Below are 19,167 nucleotides of genomic sequence, written 5' to 3'. Positions count from 1 at the left end.
AAATCGGTCGAGTAATAAGGAAGTTGTGGCTGATTTAATCCTGAGACTCATCGTCTCTCAATACAAGTGAGTTTATTCACAAGCGGATCTTGACCTCTCCAACATGGCGGACGCGCAGACGTATCACCTCAGATAGAGAACAACAGGCAATGCGGCATCTAGGTATGGATATCTATGCTATAGACAAATAAATACGAAAGCTAAACCAAGCATTAGCTAGCATTAGCATTAACTTTTACCTCAGTCATCGAACAATATAGTAAAGAAAACAGCAATTCTCTCTTTATTAGCTCAAAATACATGACAGAGATGAACTGTTTACTCTTTCAGGCAGAGAAAAGAAGCCAGACTGAGGCAAGATATCTAGATAGCAAGCTACTTTGCTAACTTTAGCTTTTAGCTTGTTAAATCTCTTATCTGGCTAGTCATTTCTGTCATTCCAGTAATCCACTCTATGTATTGTAATGATAGTTTGATAATTTACCTCAGTTTTACAGCTGAAGTTAGATATTTGTCTTCCTAGCAGTAACATTAGCTTTCTGGCTAACTCCTCTTTACTGTAGAGACTCTGGCTGCACCACTGCAAGTAGACGTGTTTACAACAGATAGAGGGACGGCTTCGTTTTTCATTTTGGCCAGAGTGTTCCAAGCACAATTTAAGGTAAATACTTCAGATGTTTTATGTAAATGGCCAGGTCTTCAGCTAATCGGTAACTAATTACCCAAATTATATGAGTATATTATCAAATTTACATATTAGTATGACTGAATGACTGAAGTTATTTAGTCCGTTCAATCTATTTGAAACCTACTACTTGCAGGAGAAGATGAAAATCCTATGCTGGAAACATTTCTCTGTCCCACATCTGCTTCTAACAGTTCAAACTCTTTCTAGGAAAGCAAGAACAGCCTGCAGTGTGCCATATTTTTTTGACCCGTCAAGCTCAAGCAGGAAGAAAAACAGAGGAATATATCAATAAATAAAAGGCTCTCAGTCCAACTAAAGCTGTATTTAACCATTAGCAGTTGCAGTTAGCACTAAAAAACATGACATACAATCAAGTCCATAAGTATTTGGACAGTGACACAATTTTTGTAATTTTGCCTCTGTACACCACCACAATGGATTTGAAATGAAGCAGTCAAGATGTTACTGAAGTGTAGATTTTCGGCCTTAATTCAAAGGATTTAACAAAAATATTGTAGGAATTACAACCATTTTTTACATAGCCCGCCCAATTTCATAGGCTGAAAGGTAAATGGACACACAAACATAATTATTAATACACAGATTATTTTGAATGACTGAATCAGAGCAGAACGTATAACTCTATGCACTTCAGAATTCATCCTGCTTCTTCTATCAGCAGTCACATCGCTGTGACCCAGGTCCACTGGTAGCCATATATGCCAATGCCATAACACCGCCTCCACCATGTTTCACAGATGATGTGCTATGCTTCAGATCATGAACCCTTCCTTTTCTTCTCCATACTCTTCTCTTCCCATCAATCAGGTAGCAGTTAATCTTGGTTTCATCTGTCCTATGAATCTTGCAATTGTGTAGAAGGTAAAAACACTCTTCTTGACATGTTTTTGTCAGCCAATAAATGAAGAGGAATTTGTATTTATTGACTGACAGCATACAGCAGCATGGCTGTTCACCACCAAAACCAGTACATGCTGTATTTTGGACACTGGTATGCTCATCAACCTGTATGACCGTGCTGGGTGACCAGCATGAACCAGCTTAGACCTGAATGCATGCTGGTCTGTGCTGTTTTTTGTTCTACTGTTCTGGATTCTCCTCAGAGTCTTCAGACTGCTCCTTTCTCTGGAACTGGTAGGCGGCACCATCTGCTGCTTCCTGTAGGAAGTGCAGGAATCTGGGGTCTGGCTGAAGAACAAACACTGAGAAGTTCTCAAAAGCAATTCTCCACAAATATTCTTAATGGTGAAGTTATTTCTTATCATGTTACATTTTACAGCTTTCCATAATCGACTACAGATGCATCTTGAATTTTAATAAACCACTATTTCCGCTAAGTGGTTCATCACCAAACGTTTTGGTTGGCTTCACTACAGGGTTTGTTAGTAGATCATTTGCTGGAGATAATCTACAGTGGGCTGTCCAAATAAAGTGGGACCTTTCTGTTTTATACATGTGTCAGACGTTTCACTGTTTTCCATTTTTTACTTACTGTTTTGACCAGGTTGCATAAAAACAATAGCAAGTTAACAAGCAATACATTTTCCAAATGGGCAGTAATAACAGATCATTCTTCATATTCCAATACGCCATTGTGGTAAAAACAAAATGACTGTAAGATTACACTCCTATTAATGAGAACACAGTTTTACAAGAACCCAACAACCAATGAAACACTTCCTAATAAAGCATGCACCTGCTCTTCACAGGCATATTTACCCCAATAAAGAGGACAGCAATTAAAAACAGACAGTTATTAGATGTACATAACCAAGGCAAAGAAGACACCACCAGCAAGCTAAAAAAAAACCCAAACCATCAAGCATCCTAAGCTAAAGTGTACTGCCACAGTACTTTTTTTTCATGTATACTTTACCTTTAAAGTGGACATTTTGCGGAACACTAGCTCAATGTAAAGAAAAATAAAGCTGAAAGCTTGATCACAGTGATGGTGGATAGTGGAATGATGGAGAGCACCAGGCTGAACAATTGAAATAAGTTCATTTTTTCTTCGTTCTATGAATAAAAGCACCGCAACCATCAAGATAGCTGTTAGACTATGTCATCATTACTCAAAGGGACCACCTAATGGCTTGGGCCCCTGAACATACACCCATAAACCTCACGGTATGATCCGGGCTTGGGTACCACCACTGGCCGCAAGGACTGCCTTGAGAAACGCTGCTGTGAATGCTTCTAAAACATATTGAGAAGGTATGTAATAAGACCCTAACACAATGGGGTTGTTATCTTGAATGGGTGGTCTTCATCTTCCGCTTGTCATATAATTGCCTGGGAAGCAGCAGAGCAGGAGATATCTCTCACCTTTGGGAGGACATGGTTTGCTCAGATACACAAAGTGTGACTTTGGCCCATTTTTATCAAAGCTCTCAGATCAAGAGCACTGATCTGGAATCAGTCCCTGATTGGCCATGCCTTTAAAAGATGGTTAAAACTGACCATAGATCGGTACTCCAGAAGAGTGATAAGTATGAACGTTATCTTGTCCATATCGTATCTTTGCGAAGTGAAGGTTGAGGCACTCATAGACACACAACTCGTTGAGTTTCTACAAGAATAACATCAATAACCGAATCATGTTTGCCTCAGTTTTGGCTTTCTTGATGCTTCTGGCTCTACAAACCCAGGACAGGTAAGAGTTCAATATTATCATATTCAGTATTTTCCAGTGCATTAGTTTACCAGTGCTTACAAATTATTGGTAACAGCTGATATTAGAGTTGTCACAATACTGGAGTTTTCAATTCATATTTACAGAAAGATACTAAAGTAATAGATATGAACATTGAAAGCCAAATACAGTAAAATTATTAATATGCAAGTCACGAATATCAATACACAACAATGTTTAATGCTGATACCTTATAATTCTTTGAAATGATATATTTATAATTGATACTGTGCAAAATAAGTATTGGTATTGTTTCAAACGTGCAAAATCCAGATCTGTTGACATATTCATATGTTTAATGCTACTGTATAAATATAGAATATTATGGAATTTATAAAATGATTACCTCATGATTGTGTAACAGTGTCAAACTGAACAGTATGCACACACTAAAGCCTCCAGACACTATAGACTATGCCACATATATTATAGTGCAACGTGTATTAAATAGATTTATGCATCTTAGAATATTTCAAATCATAAACATACCTACGATGTTACTGAAAACACATAATTTTATTGGCTTTCTGAATATTTTACACATTTATGTCCCCCATTTTTGACCTATTCAGTTGTCCTCAGTTCCCATAGCAGTTCATCACACCATCCTGCAAAAATAATGCCTGAATGGTAATTTTCCTGATTCAGTGATATTAAATGATATTTTTTACAGTGTTTCCACTGCATTGTTTTTAAAGCATGTTTGGTGAATCCATCAAAGCATTTCAGTGTAGATTTGGAAAATTTGTCAAATTCACTTTTTAATTTGGTTATGATTCTAGATATGTTTGAATTGATTTTATTGCAAGTAGTTTTAGCTTTTGATACTATTTATCAATTTACAGTTAATTTTACTAACAAATTTACACATAAATTACATATTTACTAGTAAAAATTCATTTCTTACAAGTAAAAATGATTTTTTACTGGTTGATATTTAATATTTATTTTTGCATGTGCAAATAAAATTCATCATATCAAGAATTTGCTAGTTGAAACGTGTAAATTGAATGCTTGAGATCAAGAAAAACAGGAAATAAAAGCTAAAATGGCTTGCAATAGTAATTAGAATTTCAGCATGTTGATTTTTAATTGCAACAATTTGGAAATGAAAATTATTATTATTATATTGAATTATTTAATTGTGAGATTAAATCTTATAAATTAAAATATGATTCCTACAATTAAAAGTAGAATTTTAAGTTATTATAATTATTTTTTTATTTTGTTGTTTTTATTTCATAGTAAAATCTTTTTCTGATAAAGAATTTTTAAATTAAAAGTTAAAAGCATTGTTATTAAACAATTTACTATTATTGCCAGCACTACTTTCATTAAATATCATAGCTCTGTTTCTGAGAATTTTGGTTTTCTTTATTTCTTTGGTTTGTTTCTTTTGGCAGCCATCAGAGCTTCACTTGGTGTGGGTCTTTAATATGTGTTACCTCATTTACATGTGGATTTTGATTGGCTCTAGACCAGGACACCAGTGAAAATACCACAGCGTTGAAAGACACTGACAAGCTAATAACCACCACAGTGATTTTAGAAAATAGCTCTTATTACTGTGACACACATTTTGCATGACGGTGTGCTGTTACTGCCAAGTTTTATGAACCTGGCCCAGAATTCTAGCTTTCTTCTTTCTTGGACAACTATTTAAAGTGACAGGTTGGTGACATATCACTTCAACAATTACCTCAAACCACTTGATTATGTAGTTTTCTGACACTGTATAACATACTGTTATCTATAAAAATGGAAAAACATATGGACAAAACTACTATTGGCTGTATTTGCCATCAATGGTTGTTCTGATCAGTAATAACAAATTCACATTTATAACAACAAACATTCAATTTGACTTTATATACATGAAACCTAAATGCATCCTTGAGATCCCGCTGGTGTGGGTTCACTCTATTCCAGGACAGTGAACAGTGCTAATAGCTGCCACTTGTGGAGAATCTTCAGCCTGCTGAACATATCATTATAATGACCTGCAGACTCCCTGTTTATCATGCCAGTGGCGAAGTAATCATTAAGCTGGTTCAATAAGAAAGTGAATTTTAATTGATTAATTTTTAATCAAGTAATCTTGGTGATCCAAGACAAAATTAAGGCCTGAGTGTGGCTGCTACTTTTTGGTTATAGATAACAGCATATCATACACTGTCGGAAACCACAAAAACAAGTTTGTGGAAGGCGAAATGACTTAGTCACACAGTTAGCACCATGCTAATCGGTGGCGATAGGCTTCCATTACTTGTTAGCTACGCTAACCTTATAACTTAAAATGCAAACCAAACATGTCTTCATGTTCAAACATGGCTGTATGGTTACAACTGAGATAACATTCATGTAATCTGAACCAACACTATAACCTGAAGTTCTTTATGGTTCTTCTGTCTCAGAACATTACTTGCTTTATGTTCTTCATCACAGAGCAGTTGCAGGATTGCAGCTACAAACTTACGACTACACCAAGTACCACACCATGGAGGAGGTTATTCACGCATTTCTTTCCACACTCATTTATGAACTGACCACAGCAGATTCTGGTGTTAATTGATGTATGTTAGTATTTATGTATCTGTACTGTTTTCAGTCTTATTCACTTATTTGTTAATCTACAGATCTCAGGCTGGATGGAGCAGATGGAGACGGATCACCCTGATGTTGTTTCCAGTGTGATCTATGGAACTACGTATGAAAAAAGGAACATTACCCTGCTGAAGGTATCTACTCCGCACACACTGTGGTTTTTACATCCTTTTCTTACAATTATGAGGCTACAGTTTCCTTTAAAGTAGTTTTAAAATAAATTTGTAGCACCTTGTTTTGGCAGAACATTGAAGATGTTCATAAGGGCTTGGTTTCTTTAACAAAGGAGCACAAAATAAAAAAAAAGAAGAAAAAAAACATTTCTGCACTTTTTGGAAAAAAAATAACCAAACACAGTGTCATTGAAATGAAGCACTGCTCTAACAAAGCAGAGTTACTAGAGTGCTAATGGCGCCCCCTTGTGGAGAGTTTTCACCCTGATAAATAATCAATGAGGTCCTTCACATGTAAAACGTACAATGCAGTGTGTAAGCTGGTAAAATAGCCCATTTTGAATTGTGCTGTCCCAAAAAGCAACATTGTAGACATTCCCCATTTAGCCTACAGCAGTTTATCTCTGCCCACTCATGATGAAGTTAAGGAGTGTTAAGGAGTTAAGGAGTGTTTCAGCATGGACTGCTTTTTAATGGGGCACAATATAGGCAATCAGAACAGTACTCATTTACATATATACTCAAAAATACTGTAAAATAACAGACTGTTTAACTCTAAAGGAAAACAAGAGGTTGGAAAAGGGTCAGGGGAGATGAATTATGACTGTTTTTGTACACACAAATGTCATAAGTACATAAGCAAATTGCTGGATATGGGCCCTTCAGGGATCCCCAAATATAATCTACTAAAGTCAGAAATAGATCAATTTCGTATTGTAGCATATGGCAGGTTATAGTACATGAGCTAATGACGTCTTACATAAGTTGTTTATGCTTATGTTTGCCAATCATTTCTAAACAGTTGCTAGTATATTATATGTAACATCTGTGGTTTTGGGATGTTCTTCTTGGTTCTCTGTGCTGCAGATTGGTCTAAACAGCACTGTGCCAAAGAAGGCGATCTGGATGGACTGTGGTATCCATGGCAATGAATGGATTTCTCCTGCTTTCTGCCAGTACTTTGTGAAAGAGGTGAGTCTATGCTACCATGAACAGGAGATCATAGGAGGTGCTCATCACAACTAGATCATCTCAGCCTGTTTCAATCAGTCCAACCTCCCAAGAGAAAATGAATTAATATGCATATTCAAAGGTGCAGGGATTTAGAAGATGAGTACATTATAAAAATGAGACCATGTTAGCAGAGAAAAGGGAATTTTACCTATTTTTCGATTGTTGAGCTGTAAACAGTCATTCAGAGTGGTTTGGTGTGAAACGGTTCAAATGTCTTTACAGTGGTGGTGATAGGAACCAGAGGTCGCCATGACTACAACACAAATATAGACATTTTATTTACTATCCATAATCACCAGTGAACCTACACACGTCTTCTGAGGTTTTAGGCCAAAATCTCATTTCAAAACTATTGTAAAACAATGTCTCAGGCATAAGACAGCGTATATTTGTAACCATTTCATATAGTAACTTTCTGCAAAGGAGCTTTTAGAGGCATTCTGATGTCTGGGTCACTCTGAATGACTTTACATTTTAACAATTGAACTATGCAGAAATTCATTCAAAATTTGACAAAATTCTCATTTAACTGCTATCTTTTGTTCACTGTTGATTACTTCAATCTATCTTTGTACCAAAACAGATTGTGGGAACTTACAAATCAGACCCTAAAGTGGGCGAGATGTTTAAAAACCTGGACTTCTACGTTACTCCAGTTCTGAACATATTCTGAAATATGCGTATTCCTGGAAAGATAACACAGTATGTTCAGTCCTTTAATGGTCTACGTGTATTACATTAAATCACCAATCAATATCAAACCATGCACACAAAATGAATTAGTTAGCTAAATGTTTCATGTATAGTAAGTACTTCTAAAATTGTTCAAGAGGGATGATCCAATAAGGAGAATAGCACTGTTGTTGGTTCTAAGTAAGCTATAGCTAGTTTCCATTGATGTCGTCACCCCACTTTGTGAAAGTGTCAGCAGTATTAGCCTGGCTTTACACGGTAAAACTTTCATGCAACATTAGTTGCTTGAAACCTATATGAAACTAAATTGCACTTGAGTTGCATAACGTAAAGCAGCCTGCAACTCACTTGAAACTCAGCTGCCAACAGTTGTAAGCATCTCAACTTTGTGCTTGGAACAAGTTTCATGAAATGTCAGGCAACATACTTTGATTTCATCAGAAAAATGGACAAAAAAATAGCACCGATGATGGGCTAATGGGTGATTGAAAAGAAACTGCACCTCTCAACTGATTCAAGGTTGGCTATTTTTCATTTTATCAGTTTATATATAGTAAAAAAAAAAACTCAGTTTCATGCAACTTTGTTTTTGAATTGAAGTTGCATGGAAATCATGTTGCAGGCAACTCCCAACATTTGAATGGGCAAAACATAGCTTAAAATGCTGACTTTGCGCTGCTACTTTATTGACTATGCAGAACTCTGAAATATGACTGACGACTGGAGAGTTCAGTGTGCTTCACTAGTTCATGGTGATAATGTTTATAGTTGCATTTGTTTTACTTTTCATTAAACCATATGTGGTGGCGTCAGAACATACTGCACTCAGTTCATTTAAATGGGGACAAATTGATTGCAAACAAAAGTAACTCTAAAAATTCAACAAATATGTGACTGTGATCATTAACCATCACTAAAGTGCCTGACCAGGGAGGACGTTTCAGCGACACTGGTGTAACGATGCCAATGTGAGCAGCCACATAGCAGCAAACAGTATCTTTCCTTTGCTTTTTGAAGCTTTTATTTTCTGGCAGCAATCAGACTTTGAATCAGTGTTACATATTGAATGCCTGACAGCCTTCATGCATGCAATATGCATCTTCTTGAGCCATTTGATATAAATTTTTTATGAGGTATTATTATTGACCTCTCTTGACCTGGCATGCTCATGTAAGTGCTTTTGGCCTTTATCTGTCATTTCAGCAGTATGTTTACATGGCATTTTTGATGGACCTATTTTTACAATTAGAAAAAAGTGATTATTATTTTTTAAGGTTTTACTCAGTCTTCTTCTCAGACTATCACATGATGCTACCAATCTGGGAGGTTGAGGTATAACAAGTGCTTTCTCCAAGACACCACTGCATGTTTTCAAATTGCTGCTAATGCATTGTGATAGCTTAATTTGCTTGGAGAAAATGCTAACTGCTAATTCTGTTGCATCATCTAATAGACACACATTAGCTAGCATTGAGTGATTAGAGTAGTGTTAGGACGATCACCCAGAGAGAATGAGGCCATTTATACTCTCTTTAACTCCCAGCCATGGATGGCTGTGGCCTACGTTGGTCGGGGGTTTAAACTTGAAATCTGCTGATTGTGCTTAAGCTAATGCTTAGACAGTCGCACCACGTAAGAGAAACAGTGCACTCAGTGTTCGGCTAAAGTTGAACCCGTGCATAATGCACTCTAATGTTACAAAATCAATACAGTTGAAATGCTACCTTCAGATCAATGATGACACAGCAGCAAGTGGTAGGCTTTCTTTTGCTTTTTTAAGCTTTTATTTTCTGGGAGAGGTCGAGGTTGGAATCTGTGTGAAACATTAAATTATCGGGGTCCGATAGCCCACAAGCCAAACCTTATAGAGTTTATAACACCCTTTTAAACTCCTAAATGCTACATTTATCTCTTTTTTGTGGTCACCCATTGAACACGGAGGTACTGTGAGTTCAGAAGTCAATGTAAAATGGCTTATTTGAGCAAATACCAAGATTATCTGATGATTTTTTATTCTTGTATTTCTAGACTCGACAGTGGAGGAAAACCGTTCTCCAGGCACAGGCGACTGCAAATGCTACGGCACAGATATCAACTGCAACTTTAACGTCAACTGGGGAAGTAAGTCAGTGTTTACAGTGGTGTACCACACACCTTCAGACATCATTTACAACTTAAAGCAATGGTTCAGCCAAAATAAAATGGACTCATAACAGTTTGAGGTAGGTAGGTATGCAGTTAGCACAGTGCTAGTTGGTGAAATATAAGCTTTTATTACTTGTCAGCTACATTAGCATCGTAACTCCAGTGCAAAACAATAAAAGAACCTGTCTTGACAAAAAAAATGTCTTGACGTGGGGTAAGTGGGAAAACTGTGTACATTTGATTTTTTTGTTGAATTACCTCTTTAAAACAATGTCTGTTGTATGTATAATGTCTGTCCACACTCACCTCTTTTTGCCCAAACAGCAGTTGGTGTTTCCAAACTGTGTTGCATTGGGATGTACAATGGACCGTTTGCCCTTTCTGAGGCCGAGTCCAGAGCGGTCACTGACTTTTTGGAATCCAATCGAGACAACATTCTGTGCTTTCTGACTGTCCACTCTTTTGGTCAGCTGATTCTATTTCCTTATGGACACCCAAGTGTTTCAGTTCCCAACTATAATGAACTGGTGAGCATCCAATGCCCTACATCAGTATTTCTCAATCCACTAGATGAGATCCCAAGCCTCTAGACTAGGCAGAGGGGATCCATCAGGGCCCTCTAGGTTTTCATAGAAGGCCTGATGATTTTTGAGAACTAAAAAAATGCATGTCTGTAATTCTTAGTTCATTTTTTTTAGAATCATACACATATTTACACTCAGAGTGTTACAATACTACTCTTGTTTTATTGTTGAATTTTGGATGAAAACAAAAGGGTTAAATTCTTGAAATGTCCAGCAGAAAATGGCCAATCAGGAATAGTTTTTCTCTGTGGTATCTAGGTAGATATAGCAAAGCAAGTTCTCCTATTGTCCTAAAGCACTAGATTAACTAGCATATTTACAAAGTGGCAGAGGAATCAGCCAAGCATGTTTTGATTTCCATTTTGTGAGAAAAAATGTAATTCTAGGCCTTCTGGAAATGCTGCACGTCACTAACTAAAAAAAGAAAAGATATGTCACTGTGAATATGAGCAGCAGCTTAAATAGTGGGCTGTTAGAAATGGAAAACAGTGGCGGCAGAGACTACTGAGTCACTGTGAAACTGCTACAAGTTTAAATATATGCTAATATGTTTGTCAAATGCTTCAAGTAAAAACATGGAATGTCCTTTTTTAAGCTTCAAATGTCTGTGTTTAATCAAGTGCTGTCAAAAAATTGTTCTTTAGAGATGCTAGCAGAAATTAGCTTTATAGTAGACGTGGGTTTTCTCCTCATACTTTGACCAAGTTTTGACATTTATGGCCCAAATTGAAGGCCTAGCTCTAATAGTCACAGTTCACTACTGGTGAAAGCACAGATCAGTCCCACCCAGTCAGTTGTGAATGTAAGATTTTTGAGCATTTTCTCTACTGTGTGCCATCAAAAACGCCTAGTTTTAACAAAGATTTCAAGGATCTACACTGTCAGTGATCAGGCAACTACTGTAAGTACTATCCTGTCATTTAAAATGTCTGGAAATGTGGATCCACTTGATTTGAACAGGCAAATCAAAATCATTATTCAGCCTGAGAAACAAAAGAGCTAAACGTTAGCTGATTGTTCTGGGTTTGCTGGTAACTATCTATGCTGGTTTAATACCAGTTTTTCTAGCAGATATGTCAGTGTTTTTCTGCCCCACAGCAATCCAACCCACACTGTACCCTCAAAAGTACACACCTAGCAGGGTTCACTATGCTTATGTATCAGTACTTCTGCTGGCATAGAAAAACAAAATATTGAAACAATTCACAAAGTAATTGGGAGCAGATCTTTATTCTGTCCAGTTACAGCAAGTGCTAAATTGCTAACGCATCTGTGTGGGTTTGTGTAGATGGAAGTGGGTCTGGCTGCAGCGAAGGCCATCAAAGCCGTTCATGGAATGGACTATACAGTGGGTGCTGCATCTGAAGTGATGTGTAAGTCATTTTATTATTGAGGGGCATTCTGGTCTAAAACTAAGTCTGAATTTAGTTTTGTCCAGTGATAGGTCACATGCAAGGACTTTCTAGTGGCAGGATAAGAGGCAGGTCCAGTTTCCAGTGGAAGGTCTGTCCTGTGGCTGGACTTTCCATTGGCAGCTCAAGATGCCGGTGTTTCAAGTGGCAGGTCTTGTTGGAGATATGTCCCATGGCAGGCCAAGTAGAAGGTCACGTGGCCACTTGACCAGACATAGGATTGACCTGCGACTTGACCTGCCACTGGATTTACCTGCCACTTGACCTGCCACTGGATTTACCTGCCACTTGACCTGCCACTGGATTGACCTGCCACAGGATTGACCTGCCACTTGACCTGTCACTGTGAAGACTGTGTGAAAGTCAAACCATTTCTTGTTACTATGCTTCCATGAAGTCAGAGACAGCCTCAAGTAACACGTTATTAGCAGCTATGAATAACAACTCATGATAAACGTGCACATTTCATCAATCCTTACTTGAATGACATAGGTCGTAAAGGCAAAATGGACCTGCCACTTGACATGTCACTGGATGAACCTGCTGCATAACCTGCCACAGAATTGATCTGCCACTTGACTTGCCATTGCCAAATTACAACTTGACCTGCAACAAAACTGCCACTTAAACTGTGTGGATTTGTGAGTTACATTCTTGACATTTTTACATTGTTTATGATCACATTCTGTATATTTTTGCAGTCATTACATTTATATCCTTTACATTTTTACAGTCTTTATATTTACATCTTAAACATTTTTGCAGTCTTTATCTCTTTACATTTTTGCAGGTCAAGTAGAAAGTCAAGCAGCAGGTCTGTCCTGTGGCAGATCTTTCAAGTGGCAGGTCTGTCCCATGGCAGGCTAAATAGAAGATCAACTGGCAGGTCTGTCCTGTGACAGGCCTGTCCCATGGCAGGCCAAGTAGAAGGTCTTGTGGCAGGTATTTCCAGTGGCAGGTCTGTCCTGTGTCAGGCAAGGTAGAAGGTCATGAAATGGAGTATACTATGGGTGCTGCATCTGATGTGTAAGTAGTTTTAGTACTGAAGGACATTCTGGCCTAAAACTACAGTTAATATGGAATTTATCCTCTTGTCTTCTAATTGTCCACAGATCACACGTCTGGTTCCTCACGTGACTTTGCTTGTCTAATTGGGATCCCTTTCTCCTTCACCTTCGAGCTGAGAGACAAGGGCAAGTTCGGCTTCAAACTGCCTGAAGATCAGATCCAGCCCACGTGTGAGGAGGCTTATCAGGGGGCCATGTCCATCATCACCCACGTCCACGATAAGACTTTTACCAGTGCAGCTTTTACTGTAAGAGCCACACTTTGGACCACGCTGACCGCTACATGGCTCTCTAGCACCACCTTGCTGTAAGGATGCCATGACCAGCAATGATAATTTTACAATATACCTTTTCTGACAGGCAAAGGATTTTTCATCATTAACTGATGTTCTCTTATTTGCCCATAATCTAGTGAGGTACCACATGTATTTGCCAGACACTTCTCAGAAAAAATCATCAAACAGAGCATATTAATGTGTATATGTTGCTTATCTTTATAAGCCTATGTTGTTTCATGTTGTACTGAGAAAATGTTACAGTGCAAAAGTAAGGATCTCCATTGTTCCTGATTTAATGTCACGTTGCTTGTATTCATGATTATCAAATATAGCTTAAGACTACTTAACTAATTAGTCTAAGTTGGCAAATGTTTGTTTATGATGAATAGTAAAAAGAATTAAAAATATTTTAAATTCTCAATGGATATTTGTTTATATTTTATAAAAGTGCATGTGGATAGGTCAAGTGTGTGGCAAGGCTATCCAGTATCAGGTCAAGTGACTTGCTACTTGACTTGCCACTGGATAGACCTACCACTTGACATGTCACAGAATTGGCCTGCGACTTGACCTGTCAATGGATAGATCAGGTCAAGTATGAGATGGCGGGTCCACGCACTTGACTTGCTGCTTGATGGACCTGCCACTTGACCTGCCACCAGATGGACTTGCCACTTGACCAGCCATTGGATGGACTTGCTACTGGATGGAACCCAAAAGTAGAACTTCACTTGCCATAAAACTGCCACATAAACTGTTTGGATGGACCTGCCATTTGAGCTAACATAGAATGGACTGTCTTTACATTTACATCATTTCCATCTTTGCAGCCTGAATATTTACATTCTTGACATTTTTACAGTCTTTTACATTTTTGCAGGCCAAGTAGAAAGTCAAGTGGCAGGTCTGTCCTGTGGCAGATCTTTCTAGGGGCAGGCCTGTCCCATGGCAGGCCAAGTAAAACATCAATAGGCAGGTCTGTCTTGTGGTAGGCCTATCCCATGGCAGGCCAAGTAGAATGTCTTGTGGCAGGTATTTCCAGTGGCAGGACAAGAGGCAGGTCTTTCCTGTGGCAGGCCAAGTGGCAAGTCTTGAAAAGGACTATACTGTGGGTGCTGCATCTGATGTGTAAGTAATTTTAGTACTGAGGGGCATTCTGGTCTACAGTTAATATAAAATTTATCAAGTAATATTATCTAGGACAGATCAAACTCATCAGATCGACAGAATGAACAACTTTGAATCCTTTTTTTAACCGTCAATGTTCTTTCACAATATCCCAGCATGCATTACACAAAGACATGATACAACCATTGAGACTCTCAACATAGCAGTTAGGAAATCCTGACTGCTAGCATAGACACTAATGTTAGAGGCTAATAAATGCAGTGAGACTAATAAATATGTGATATTGGGCTTCCAAGATGTAATGTTAGATATCTGCCTTCTTTCAGCCAGCTAGGGAAATATCCATCCCAGTGCAGTTGTAGTTTTTCAAAAGTTCCTGCCACCTTGAAGATGCATCAATTATTCATTACTGTGAGGTAATTTTCACTGAAGTCCAATATATTGTTCTATAACTGTCCACAGATCACGTCTCGTTCTTCACGTGACTTTGCCCATCTTATCGGGATCCCTTTCTCCTTCACCTTTGAGCTGAAAGACAAGGGCAAGTTTGGTTTCAAACTGCCTGAAGATCAAGTCCAGCAAACGTCCATGATAAGACCACGTTATAGACAACACTGACCACTGCATGGCTCTCTATCACCACCTTGCTGTAACAAAGCCATGACCTGCCACTGGTTGGACCTGTCACTTGACCTGCCACTGGTTGGCCCTGTCACTTGACCTGTCATTTGACCTGCCACTGGTTGGACCTACCACTGGACCTGCTACTGGTTGGACCTGCCACTTGACCTGCCATTGGTTGGACCTGTCACTTGACATGCTACTGGATGGACCTGCCACTTTACCTGCCACTTGACCTACCATTGGTTGGACCTGTCACTTGACATGCCACTGGTTGGACCTGCCACTGGTTGGTTCTGACATGCCATCTGCCACTATTAAAAAGATCTGTCACATGATATAACCATTGAGACACCCTATATAGCAGTTAAGAAATCCTGACTGTTAGCGTAGAGACTAATGTTAGAGGCTGATAAATACAGTGAGACTAATAAATATGTGATATTGGGCTTCTAAGCTATCTGGCTTCTTACTGCATCAGCCAGTTCGGGAAATATCCATCCCAATGCAGTTATAGTTTTTCAAAAGTTACTTCCCACCTTGAAGATACATCAATTTTTTTATTTTTGTGCAGTAATTTTCAATCAAGTCGAATTTGTTGTACTCAAATTGTCCACAGATCACACATATTGTTCCTCGTGTGACTTTGTTCATCTAATTGGGATCCCTTTCTCTTTCACCTTCGAACTGAGAGACAGCAGATTTTTATCATTAACTGATATTCTTTAATATGCCTATAATCTTTTTGGTGATTTGGTGATGTACCAAATGTATTTGCCAGCCATTTTCAGGCATGTTCATTGAACAAAGCATTTTAGCAAAATTAAAGTTGCTAGTACTGCTCGTGTCATGTTGCTTGTAAGGTTGCTTGTCATGTTGCTTGTGTTCATGATGATCAAATATAGATTAAGACTACTGTTAATTAACTAGACTAAGTTGGTTAAGTGTTCTAGCAAATGCTAAAATTTTTCATGACAAAGTTTTGTATACAATGGAAAAAGGTGAAAGATCAAGTGGTAGGTCCATTCACTCTACCTGCCACTTTACCTGCCACAGGTCACCTGCATACATATTTGTTTATTTTTTGCCGAAGTGCATTTGAATAGGTCAAGTGTGTGTATTGGTGTGCCACTTGTCAATGGATTGAACAGGTCAAGTGGCAAGTTGAGTAAATATACCTGCCACTTGACCTGCCATAGTACTTTGTGTACGTTTACATTCTTTACATTTTTACAGTCTTTACATTTACACCTTTGTATTTTTGCAGTCTTTACTTCCTTTACAGTTTTGCAGGCCAAATAAAAAGTTCAGTGGCAGGCCTTTCCCATACAGGCATGTCCATGTCCACGATATGACTTTTTTCAGTGCAACTTTTACTGTAACTCCCTATCACCACTTTGCTGTAAGCATGTGTACATGTTGTTCATCTTTGGATATACCACTGGATAAACCTGCCACTTGACCGCTATTAAATGGACCCGCCACTTGACCTGCCATTGGATGGACCTGCCACTGGATGGACCTACCATTTGACCTGCCATTGGTTAGACCTGCCATTTGACCTGCCATTGGTTAGACCTGCCACTAGATGGACCTGCCACTTGACCTATGAAGTCAGAAGCAGCTCAAGTAGTACATAATTAGTAGAAATTAATACACATTCTTTACATTTTTACTGTCATTACAATTACATCTTTACATTTTTACAGTTTTGCATTTACACATTTTGCATTTTTGCAGTGTTCACATAGCATCCTATATATTTTTGCAGGATGCCTTTGTCAAACATTTGCTCTTTAATTGAGGCACTGCAGCAGATTTCCTCGGTTCTTGTGTTCCTGTAGGAGGTTTCCTGTAATGACACCATCAGGATGTTGAGCTGAATGTCTGAAATGGAAGAACGGTTCCGCTGCATTGTTCTAGCCTTGTAGCCTTAAGACAGGCTGGAGACTCTACTCAGTGCTTGCGCTGCTAGTATCGTCATCTGGTACCGTAAAGACAAGGTCAGATTATCTTTTATTACATGCTAAGATGCTAGTTTTCTTAATGCTAAACTGACATCTTGACCACTTTTGATTTTATTTGAAATTTGGGAAAACTACAACTGTAAAACCACCTCAGCCCAGACCTCAACCTTCTGTAAATAATCATGCAAGTTCTCATGTGCCGATTCAGGATAATAGACCTCGCGTTGAACTTTCTTATCAGTTCAGTGTCTAATAAAGAGTCAGAACGGAAAGGGAACACTGTGTATAAATCAAACATTATCTTGTTATTATGCATCCATAAAGCTAGGAGTGCCTCAAATAGTACAAAATTAGCAGCTATTAATAACAACTAATGAGAAGTGAGCACATTTTACTGATACACAGTGGAATCACATGGCTGTCAGAGTGCAACGGTCAAATGTCTTAGTTTATCAATCAGTGCTTGAATGACGTAGAATCATAAAGGCAAAATATTTACCACCTACACCCAGATCTCTCTTCTTCTTACAACTAGCCTGGGAATCAGTCTCTTTTCCTCTCTTTGAGAAACTGCTGTTGTTCATAATGTCTTTTTTAACACGTTGTGGAACTTAAGTCAGGTGGTTGGTCATATGTAGTTGACCTTATAGGAATGACATTACCATTAAGAATACCTTCCTGTATTAAGAGTAAATCTACTGCTTTAGATCATATTAGTTATATATATTTTTTTTCATTTCATATTTCTGTCAATATTTATCAAACCAGCCTCTTTTGTTATGAATTTGATCGAAAACAGTTTGCCATTTATTTTTTTTTACTGTTGACACTGTGACGGCTCTTAGTTACTAACAAACCAAAAACAAAAATGTACCAAAAACAGTATAATTTTTCATTTTTACCTGACTATTTTCAAACCCCTATTTAGTTCCTAAAACTTAAACAGGCTCTTTCAGGTTTGTCCTGTGGTAGGTCAAATGGCAGATCAAGTGGCAGGTTTGTCCAGTGGAAGGTCATGTGGAAGGTACGTCCTGTGGCAGGCCAAGTGGCAGGTTTTTCCAGTTGCATGTTCCAGTGGCAGGCAAAATGGCAGGTCAACTGTCAGATCTTTCCAGTGGCAGGCCAAGTGGCAGTTCAAATGGCAGGCCTTTCCAGTAGCAGGTCAAATGCCAGGTTTGTCAGGTGGCACATTTTTTCAGCGGCATGCCAAGTGACACGCTGTTATAGTCTAGTTTCAATATGCAAATAAGCCCCTTTCTGATTGGTTGCCCTGTACTGTTCCTTGTTCATAACACAGTCCAGACTGAAACACTCATTATAACTAAAGCATTACTGGGCAGGGCTAAACTGCTGTAGGCTATATAGGTGAATGAGAAAGGCCATTTAGAAATTTGGAATCACTTGTCGTCAATAATCTTTGCAATTTTATACATAATAATAATGTGTAGATTCAAAGATTACAAACTACATACTAAATGGCATTTTGGATATTTCTTTCAGTGTTTGAAGTTGAGAACAGAAAAAATATATGATACATAATATACTGTATTTATTTATTTGTTTGTTTGTTTATTTATTTATTTATTTATGGTGTCAGGTTTTTGGCCTCTGGATCACCACTTAATTACAAGTTGTTATACATCTTCTTTGGTCATCTTAAAATCATACCTACTGAGTACTGTGCAAAAGTCAGAGACCACCTATCATTTATTTAACTCCCAGTCAAAAGGGGTAATAAAATAGAGTTATTCATTTTTCTGGGGAGATTAGATATAAGATAAGCTGCTTGCATTAGGCAATAAAAAGTCAAAGAAAAATGTGAAAAAACAGGAGTTTCCAAAACTGGGGTTCAAAAAGTGATTAAAAGCTACAGAGAAAACCTCCAAACAACCACCTGGAAGAGCTGGTAGACCCCAAAACTGCCCCCATCTGATAAACAGCGCTTAAAGCTTTCATCTCTGAGAGAGAGGAGAAATTTAAGCTGCTTCAGATCTGAAAACATCCACAGGTGTTTCTGTCCATCCTTCCACTGTGAGAAGACGACTCAGCGCTGTGGGTCTGAAAGGATGTGTAGCTGTTC

At 38.2% G+C, this 19,167-nt stretch overlaps 1 pseudogene; it reads left to right on the top strand.

The window, feature by feature from the left end:
* The first annotated feature begins 3,287 nt into the window (after positions 1 to 3,287).
* Positions 3,288 to 13,404, top strand: LOC118803555 (annotated as a pseudogene).
* Positions 13,405 to 19,167: the final 5,763 nt, after the last annotated feature.

Source organism: Colossoma macropomum, unplaced genomic scaffold (genome assembly GCF_904425465.1).
Source record: "Colossoma macropomum unplaced genomic scaffold, Colossoma_macropomum, whole genome shotgun sequence".
In the NCBI taxonomy this organism is placed as follows: domain Eukaryota; kingdom Metazoa; phylum Chordata; class Actinopteri; order Characiformes; family Serrasalmidae; genus Colossoma; species Colossoma macropomum.
This window is presented reverse-complemented; position numbering and strand designations above follow the sequence as displayed.